Source organism: Ursus arctos, chromosome X, assembly GCF_023065955.2.
Source record: "Ursus arctos isolate Adak ecotype North America chromosome X, UrsArc2.0, whole genome shotgun sequence".
NCBI lineage: Eukaryota > Metazoa > Chordata > Mammalia > Carnivora > Ursidae > Ursus > Ursus arctos.
The window spans coordinates 46148140-46158039 of NC_079873.1; the positions used below are offsets into that span (position 1 = coordinate 46148140).

The following is a 9900-nucleotide window of genomic DNA, read 5'->3' on the forward strand; positions in this document are numbered from 1 at the left end:
ACATCTCAGGTTGATTTTATGGGTGTTCAAAATGGTTTGATAGATATCCACCTAAATTCAGGGGAGCAGTTTAAATGGGGTCCACTACTGCTCTGCCATCTTACGTCCTCCTCCTCTTGATATGGTTTTAAAATTAACATGCTGGAGGCTGGAAACATCACAACTATGGCAAATCACTCCACACTTCTATGTGGTTCCATATTCATTTATGTCTGTTTTCTGTGTGTCAATAGAATAGTTTTTGTGTCCACTCCCCCAAGCACAGAGAAAGCAATGCCTTGCTTCTATCCTCTACTCCACGGATATCTGGCAGAATATGACCAGGTGCACACCAGGGTGAGTTTAAGGGAGTGGAGTATAGGAGGTGGAAGTTGACCATCTGATCTGAGTGTGGCTGCTGGACTGACATAAAGACCAAGAGGGAGCAGTGTGGTAAGGATCTGACACACAGACCAAGGCTTGAGTTGAACTCCACCACATCCATATTACCACCTGCAAACGGAGTTAGTTATATGCCCATTGCCATAAAAGACACCCAGCTTTTGTACTCTTTGGCTCATATAATCTTCACATAGGTTTCAATACAGCTTTTATTGCACTCTCAATGCTTAACATATTCTGTTTATGTGGAGAGATTCTTTTGTACGACAGAGCATGTTCTAACTACTCGGTTTGGCTGGGGGAAGTGGTGTGCAAGCTAAAGTAAAAGGACAAAGATCCTGGAAATACAAAGTGCACAATATGAGGTTCAATGATGGTCATTTCAGAAGATTAAGGGATAGATCAGGGAAAAGATTAGCAACAGTGATGTAGGTTGTTTAACATCGTTGGCCACTTCTTGGAATGTATGTTGGATGCTCAGAAAGAGAGGAGAGAAACCCCCTCATGGTCACGGAAAGCTCCTTAGGAGAATCATGTGCTAAGATCCTAAAAAACCACATTGTACATTTCATTAGAGAAAAGTAAGTCCATCTGTATTCTCACTGCAAGCCACTGAAGGATTTCTACAGGCAGCTGAGCAGCTTTTTGGGCTGCAAGTCAAACCAATGTTTATGAGGGTGAAAAATCAAAAGAAAGGAGGCTCCAGGGTGCAAATTATTGGAATTCAATAAAATGCTGCCCTATGAAATTACATAAATGCTTATAGAAGAATAGATATTATTAGTTATTAGTTACACTTACAATTACATCTAGTGAATGAGCGTGGAAATGTAAGCCAGGAATTAATGTCATCCACTACGAGACACCAGTTGCATGAACTGACATGCAAAAAACAGAACATAAGTTACTGTTTCTGAAATGCTTATGATGTGCCATGCACTATTCTAAGCTACTGAGATGTATTATTTCATGCAATGCTTCAAACCTAGGAGGTAGGTCCCGTTATTTTTCCCATTTTGCACGTATGAAACAAAAGCACAAAATGGTTAAATCAGAGACATAATAATGAATTTTCTTTCTTCTTTTATCACTTGTTGCAGTCTGGGTTCTTCTGGCCATGCCTGTCCCTCACTACATTCCAGTTTTTTGATAGCCTTCATCTTCACCTTCCTGTATAGACCCGAGGGCCAGGTGGAATTGTAAGCATGGACAAGACCTCCATGGATCCACTCCAGAAACATAATTCAACCCTTCCTTCCTTCCTTCCTTCTTTCTTTCTTTCTTTCTTTCTTTCTTTCTTTCTTTCTTTCTTTCTTTCTTCTTTCCAATAAAGAATTTATTTATTTATTTATTTATTTATTTATTTATTTATTCTAATTGAAGTATGGTTAAAACACAATGTGACATTAGTCTCTTGGGTATGACATAGTGATTTGACAAGTCTATACGTTATGTTGTGCTTGCAAGTGGGACTACTATCTGTCACCATATAATGCTATTACAATACCATGGACTATATTTCTTATGTTGTACCTTTCATCCCTGTGACTTATTCATTCCTTAACTGGAAGCTCTATGTTGATTTCTAAAATTTGCCTGATGATTTCTAAAGAGACTTTCCAGGAAATCACAGCAGCCTGTCATCCTTCCTTCTCAGAATTGCTAATAATGAGCCTCAGTGACCTGAATCCCAGTCCTGGCACCTTCTAACAGAAGGGCTGCTCCAGCAGTGGTACAGGGATGAGAAAAGCCTACAAGAGAGGCGGTGGGAAAGATCAGTGTCCAATCGGAGGAAGACAATATTTCTGGGACATATGAGATGAAGACACCTAGATCATGTGGCACCTTACCAGGTTCAAAGGAAAACCAGAATCTCTTCCACAGTTGATAGATATTAGAATATATTTCAGATGTGAATGTCAATGTTGATATTGCCAGAGCCATAGGCCAAATGTCTCTAAGATGCCTGCAGACAGGAAATCAGCCCTACATCCTTCCTTCTGGGAAATGTTGGTTCAGGGCCTCAGTGGCTTAACCCTTAGCCTGGATACCAACTGGCCTGGCCTTCTGCCAGAAGGAGTGCTTCAACTGCAGGAGTTGGGGGAGAAGTTCCAACTGGAGATGCAGCAGGAAAGCAGAAGAATATTTCAGAGTTTCCTAAAATAGTGGTTAAAAGAAAACTGAGATTCTCATCCTCACATGACAGAGATCTGAATGGATTCAGGCATAAATGCTGATGTTGCCACATTCTGGGCACAGAATCCTTTTGGGAGCCAAAGAGGAAGCAATAGTCAGAGAAATAATAAGGACAGAAGTATGATTGGAAATCCTATCAATGTGAAAGCTGATCTAATCCCAGGAAGGTCCTAGTCTTTCCTGCTGATAATTTTAGCATCCCTTTGGGCATCGTGGGGGGTGCTAGTCTATAGAAAGGATGACTGTGTAACAATAATTCCTAAATCCCCATGATATGGTTCAAATGATGCCAGTTGTCTTCCTTCCTTGAGATTTTGTTTTTACCCCATATCTTAATGTCAAAAATACACAAAATATTCATGTCCTGTGAATCTCTTTGTAATTTCTATGTGCTTTTGTCCCATTTTATTGACTGCCTCCACAAAGAAGAACTAGGTCTGATAGAATGCATGTGTGTAGTAGAGTTGAATTATTGAGAGGAAGTCAATGATGAGATCATTGATGAGATCCAGTTTCAAGAATCTGAAAAAAGAGGATGCACAGGAGAAGTAGCCACACATCACACGGTTTTGAGTTAAACATTCGATTGAGGTAACCTACAGGTAAGTAAGTTTCACTCCTTAACAAGGGAATATCACACTCTCTTGAAGAAATTTATGATGTGTTGCCTCAATCATGAATACCAAATAGATGTGCATTTCAGAGTCCAGAGTGCACTTCAAAGGAACATAATTTTAAAATGCAGGTTTATCTACTGGTATTGATTTTTGTCCTGCCAGTGAAGAGTTGATTAAATTTAAATGCTAGGGCAGCTCATCACAATATCTCAAGGGAGGTTCTAAAGGTATAGACTCCCAAAAAAAAGAGGAGGGAGGAGGCCTTGGAAGATATTTGGTTCACCATGGGGTGCCATAATTGGAGCAGCTGTTGAAGCAGCCTGGCAGGATAAACCTCCTCCCTTACTGGTTGGCAGTGGGAAGCAGTTTCCTATGGAAGAGTATAGGAGTTGCCTACAGGAGCCCTATGTGAGCAACTGTGTGTTCATGCTGGTGCCACTGACTGGTTTTTCAATGTCACTCCCCATTCTCAGATGCCCCTCATGTGGTTATTGTGCAGAGGATCAACATCTCTGTGTGACTAGAAGACTGTGTCAGGGGTTCAGTTGCATATTTTAGTTTTCATGACATTTAACTGATTTAATTTCTCCATGTTACTCTCTAGACTCCTCTAATTTTACCAGACCAAGTAAGATAACCTTCTTCAAATGTGAAAATACACTTTCTTCTGGGTTCACCTGCTTTCTGATGTAGTTAATATGGACTGGGATTTTATCCTGTGATCTCATCAGAGAATTTGAGAAGTAAAATAACCCTGCCATGATTTCCCCCCCAATCCAAAGATAACTTGTTTGTTCAACACTTGAGTTTGCAATACTTTTATGTAAGTCATGAAATCAGCTATAGAAAGAGTTACCCTTGATTTAAGATATAAGTGCACCATTTTTTACCATAATTTTATCACTATAAGTGATTAAAATGTTTCTTTTTTCCTTCTTCATTGTGTTTTTAAGATCATCCCTCTTTTTTTTTTTGTTAAGAGCTGTGTATTGCTTCTATAATTGCAGTAAAAAACTTTCTTCCTCTACCTGCCTAATCTTCCTCTTTATTTCTTCACCTTGGTGGTTGTTACACTGATTTTTCTCTTTGTACACTTCCTTATTTTTTGTTCTCTTCCGAATGCACAATGGAAACTTTTGTTTTTGTTGTTTTTTAATATTCAGAAAGAAAAAAAAAACTGACTAGGAGGAGGAACACAAATCTATGTGGCAGCAGTCCTATTTCTTTGGATAATCAGATGAGCCACACCAACTGCCAACATGAACTCCTTCTGTGCCTGCTCCCCTAAGTGGCTAGAGGAATCCAAAATGGCCAGGCACACAAGCTCAGCTTCCACTTCTGTGGACCCATTACTGCATTATCTGGTGAAAATTTTCATCCCTTAGGTAATAAGACCTACAGCTCAGCAGAGCCCACTGTCATGGGGATTGGAAGGAAATGTGTTGAGTGATTCTACCAATCTCCCACTTTTACCTCCTATTTCTCCTATCTGGTTGTCCTTTCTATGGGAGAGGCAGCCCTGTGTACTTTTCTCTGAGTTAATTAAATACTTTTTGTGTTTTAATTTTTTCACAACAATTGACTGACAATTTTTACCTCTTTTTAATTTATTTTCTTAGTTGTTGCCCTTTTACCTCCTATTTCTCCTATCTGGTTGTCCTTTCTATGGGAGAGGCAGCCCTGTGTACTTTTCTCTGAGTTAAGTAAATACCATTGTGTTTTAATTTTTTCACAACAATTGACTGACAATTTTTACCTCTTTTTAATTCATTTTCTTAGTTGTTGCCCTTGGGTTTATCATACATGGTTTTAATTAATTGGAATCTACCTTCAAATAATATTATCCCTCTTCATGTGTAGTGAAAGGACCTTATAACAGTATATCCCCAATTACTTCTTTGTATTCTTTCTCTTGTGGACACCAGAATGTGTTTCCCTAACTCAGTCAGATGTGAGTCTTCACAAGAACATTTTATCATCTTTTTTTTTTTTTAAATGCTCGGCCACAGTTTTTTTTATTTATTATTTTTTTAAATATTTTTTATTATATTATGTTAGTCACTATACAGTACATCCCTGGTTTTTCATGTAAAGTTCCATGATTCATTAGTCCCGTATAATACCCAGTGCACCATGCAATACATGCTCTCCTTACTACCAATCACCAGCCTATCCCATTCCCCCACCCCCTCCCCTCTGAAGCCCTCAGTTTGTTTCTCAGAGTCCATAGTCTCTCATGCTTCATTCCCCCTTCTGATTAACCCCCTTTCTTTATCCCTTTCTTCTCCTACCGATCTTCCTAGTTCTTATGTTCCATAGATGAGAGAAACCATATGATAATTGTCTTTCTCTGCTTGACTTATTTCACTTAGTGTTATCTCCTCCAGTGCCATCCATGTTGCAGCAAACGTTGAGAAATCGTTCTTTTTGATAGCTGAATAGTATTCTGTTGTATATATGGACCACAACTTCTTAATCCAGTCATCTGTTGAAGGGCATCTCATCTCTTTCCACGATTTAGCTATTGTGGACAGAGCTGCTATAAACATTGGGGTGCATATGGCCCTTCTCTTCACTACTTCTGTATATTTGGGGTAAATACCCAGTAGTGCAATGGCTGGATCATAGGGTAGCTCAATTTTTAACTTTTTAAGGGACCTCCACACTGTTTTCCAGAGTGGCTGCACCAACCTGCATTCCCACCAACAATGTAGGAGGGACCCGCTTTCTCCACATCCTCTCCAACAATTGCTGTTTCTTGCCTTGACAATTTTTGCCATTCTAACTGGTGTAAGGTGGTATGTTAGTGTGGTTTTGATTTGAATTTCCCTGATGGCTAATGATTTTGAACATTTTTTCATGTGTCTGTTAGCCATTTCTATGTCTTCATTGCAAAAGTGTCTGTTCATATCTTCTGCCCATTTTATGATTTGTTTATTTGTTTCTCATGTACTGAGTTTGAGAAGTTCTTTGTACATCTTGGATACCAGTCTTTTATCTGTAGTATCATTTGCAAATATATTCTCACATTCTGTGGGCTGCCTCTTAGTTTTTTTGACTGTTTCCTTGGCTGTGCAGAAGCTTTTGATCTTGATGAAGTCCCACAAGTTCATTTTATCTTTTGTTTCTCTTGCCTTTGGATATGTGTCATGAAAAGGGTTGCTGTGGCTGATATCGTAGAAGTTGCTGCCTATGCTCTCCTGTGGGATTTTATCATTTTATATCTACAGAACTGTTACTGTTACATTTTAACAGCCATTGCTCCCCAAAGTGCTCAAATTCTGTCTTAAATGCCATTTCTGTCTGACATTGAGGGCATATGAGGACTCAGAAAGAGAAGGTGCTGGCAGGTATGGTTTCATAATATCTTTTGGATGCCACTGGACCCCGATGAGAAGGAATGAACTAGAGAAAAGTACATTTTCACGACAGAAGGGAATGCAGGGGTTACCAGAGGTACCTGTCAATAGATAGGGCTGGAAGGAAATTGCTATACAGCTGGCCTTATTTTGCAGAAGACAGAATGTAGGCCTGGGGCAAGAGTGTTGGAAGACTGATCAATATTAGTCAAAGTTAGAAATTGCCTAAAGGCACTCTCTTAATTTGTTCTTATGGAGCATGTCCGTAAAGAGTGAGATTGAGGATACAGACTCGGATCACTAGCTGGGGTGCTGCTAAGACCAGCAGTCAGAGTGTCCAGGTAGGGCGAGCCTCTCCTCCATGAAGGAAACAATGGAAAGAGCCTGTGTTTTGGTGCTGGTGCCATTGGCTTAAATGTTCCAAGTGCCTCTCCTTGTTTTCTGGTGCCCTTATTGGAGTGCATGTGAATAGCTCCTTCACTCTTGCTGTGTGGGAACCAGAGCACCATTGTATTGTTTTAATATTTGTCTTAGAGTGGACATGCTTCTTTGTATGTCATGGGGCAAAAGGTATTAAGATTGGTAATTGTGCCCCCTAATGATTACCACCCTCTAAACAGACGATAGCATTATTTGGATGGGAAAACTTGTTCAGCTTAGTGGTGGTTTGTAGGCAATGATATCTGCAGGTGTATGTTATAGCAAAAATTATAGCAAAAGTCAGCTAAGTCTTGTGTGCCCTGAAAGGAATTCAGAACACATAAGTTTAGGTGATTAGAGTTTTGCTATTGGGATCTCATTAGAGAACTTAAGACCTGAAATGGATTTGCAAGCACTCTCACCTAATTCAGGAGGTGTGACTGAAGGATTTCCTTAGGAACTCAAAGGCTTAGGTTTTATTATCAGCACACACGTGTGTGCACATGCACATGCACATCCATGTGAATCTATGTGTGAGGAGTGGATGAGGGTGAGGTGATCACAATGGCTCCAATCTGTGGCTGTGACAATTGCTATAAATCACACTCAATGAAAATCTTCACTTGGTGATATTTCACCTTCTTTATCTCCCAAATCTTCTCAATGCTACAGGGGAAAAATGTAATTATCCCCACTTCTCATCATGAAAACTGAGTTTTAGGGAAGTTAAAAGCTATCATATGGTTTCACTCATATGTGGAATTTCATGAACAAACAGATGTTCATAGGGAAAGGGAGGGAAAAATAAAATAAAACAAAAAGAGAGGGGGAAATGATAAGATACTCTTAACTATAAGAATCAAACTGAGGGCTTCTCAAAGGGAGGTGAGGGTTGGGGTAACTGGGTGATAGGCATTAAGGAGGGCCATGGTGTACTGAGCATTGGGTGTTGTATGCAATGAATGAATAACTGAACTCTACATCTGAAACTAATGATACACTGTATGTTAACTAATTGAATTTAAATAAAATAAGTTAAAAATTTTTTAAAAAGCTCTCAGAAGGTCACACAGTTAGCAATATAGGGGAGATGAGATTCAAAGCTCTAAGCTGACTGTTTTCACCAAAGCCAATGGCTCTATGGGTTGGTCTCTGAAGACCAGCCCAACCATCTCCTGGTCATTTTACCAATCACAAAATTCCTAACCCCCCCTTGCCACCTCCCACTTTATGCTTTTCTGGCTGTGGTGGTGGAGTACAAAGAGAAATTGCAGAGGCAACCCCTGTCTTTGGGAATAGGCATTTAACCAAGGGAGAAATCTAATGTCCATGGATGTCTTAGAAGACACTTAATGGATTCCCCTTAGGGCCCCAGAAGCCATCCCTTCATGCTGCAGTGCTACTCTCTGTAGATGTAGTGGAAATGGTAATGTGACTGGTAATGTGACCACTCTGTCCCCTACCCATTAACTAGATACAGATCCTTGGTCTTCTAAGGCAACATAAATATTAACATTGGGAATAGTAATGAGAAACTAACATTACTGGGTACTTACCACGTTCTGGGAACACTAACACCTTGATTCATTTAATCTTATAACAACCTTCTTTTTTTCCAATTTTTTTTATTTTAATGTTTTTTTATTTTATTATGTTAGTCACCATACAGTACATCCCTGGTTTCTGATGTAAAGTTCGATGATTCATTAGTTGCGTATAACACCCAGTGCTTACAACAACCTTCTGTGGTAGGTACTAATATAATCCATACTTTATAGCAGTGATTCTGAGGACTAGAGATGGTGAAACCCAGGTTTATCTGACTCCAAGTCCATAGGTATGACCACTTAACTGTACTGCATACCTACCATGTTGTAGATGCCTCTAGAACACTACTGGCGCTGACAGAATATAGGACTCTGAATCCTAGCTGTATTTATGGTCCCTGAAATGGTTGTCACCATCAAAAAGCATGTACTGAAAGATCTCAGGATTCTCTTTATTGTGAAAATTTCACAAAGACTTTTGTACCACAAATACTTTTGTGACCCCATAGACACTTCACAGCCTTGTCTCAGTCCATCCATATATTCATCTGTCCAACTGTCCATCCATCCATCCATCTTACCTTTCCATTCATCTGTGCACATAGGTATGAAATCATGACTCCGTCCCTCTATGTATCCAAGAAATGCTTTGAGAACCTCCATAGGCAAAGAACTGAATCAAACCTCACACCCTATCAAAAAGGTCTGGCATCATCCTGTGAGGCAGGGCAATGGATCCTCTGAAAGGACCTTCTTACTTTCAAAACTCTGGTTTTCTGTTGTCTTTTCTGGGCTTGATTGTCTCCTTTGGGAATTATGTGACATGTTTAGCAGCAGCTCATAGAAAAAAGGCTTTTGATGCAGCCATGCTTTATATGTATCTTTCCAGGTGCTAAATCGCTGAAATTCTCCCTATGGTCAATAGCAAAACACTACAAACCACTCAAATGGCCTAGAAGCACTTCAGAAGTGGATCTTGAGTGGTGCTTTCCAACTCATATGCATCCCAGAGCAGTTCAGTTCAATTCGAAGATGTACATTATTTGGGGATCAAATGTTCATATGTTAGTTAAACCTCTCCCTGTGTTGTAAAACCACATCTCCATCCATTCTTTTATAGGATTTATCTGTAGGTATTTATTCAAGGTTCATTCACTTGCCTTCTGATTTGTCTGGATCACGTTATAGACCCATAGCACATGAGTTTGATGTGGACAAAGCTAGGTGTAATTAATCCACAAGGTCACACATAACATGACAAAAATGAAGCTCTCCATTTTCCTCTCATACAGGTTGTGCTGAGTACCCACTGGGGGCTGGAACCTAGGAAGTTCTGTAATATAGTTGTAGCTCACAAGCAGAGCCCACTGGGACTGATAC

General features: G+C 39.7%; 1 pseudogene; it reads left to right on the plus strand.

Annotated features, from left to right (window-relative positions):
* Positions 1–1980: 1980 nt before the first annotated feature.
* On the plus strand, positions 1981–3304 carry LOC113248667 (protein FAM156A/FAM156B-like; annotated as a pseudogene).
* Positions 3305–9900: the final 6596 nt, after the last annotated feature.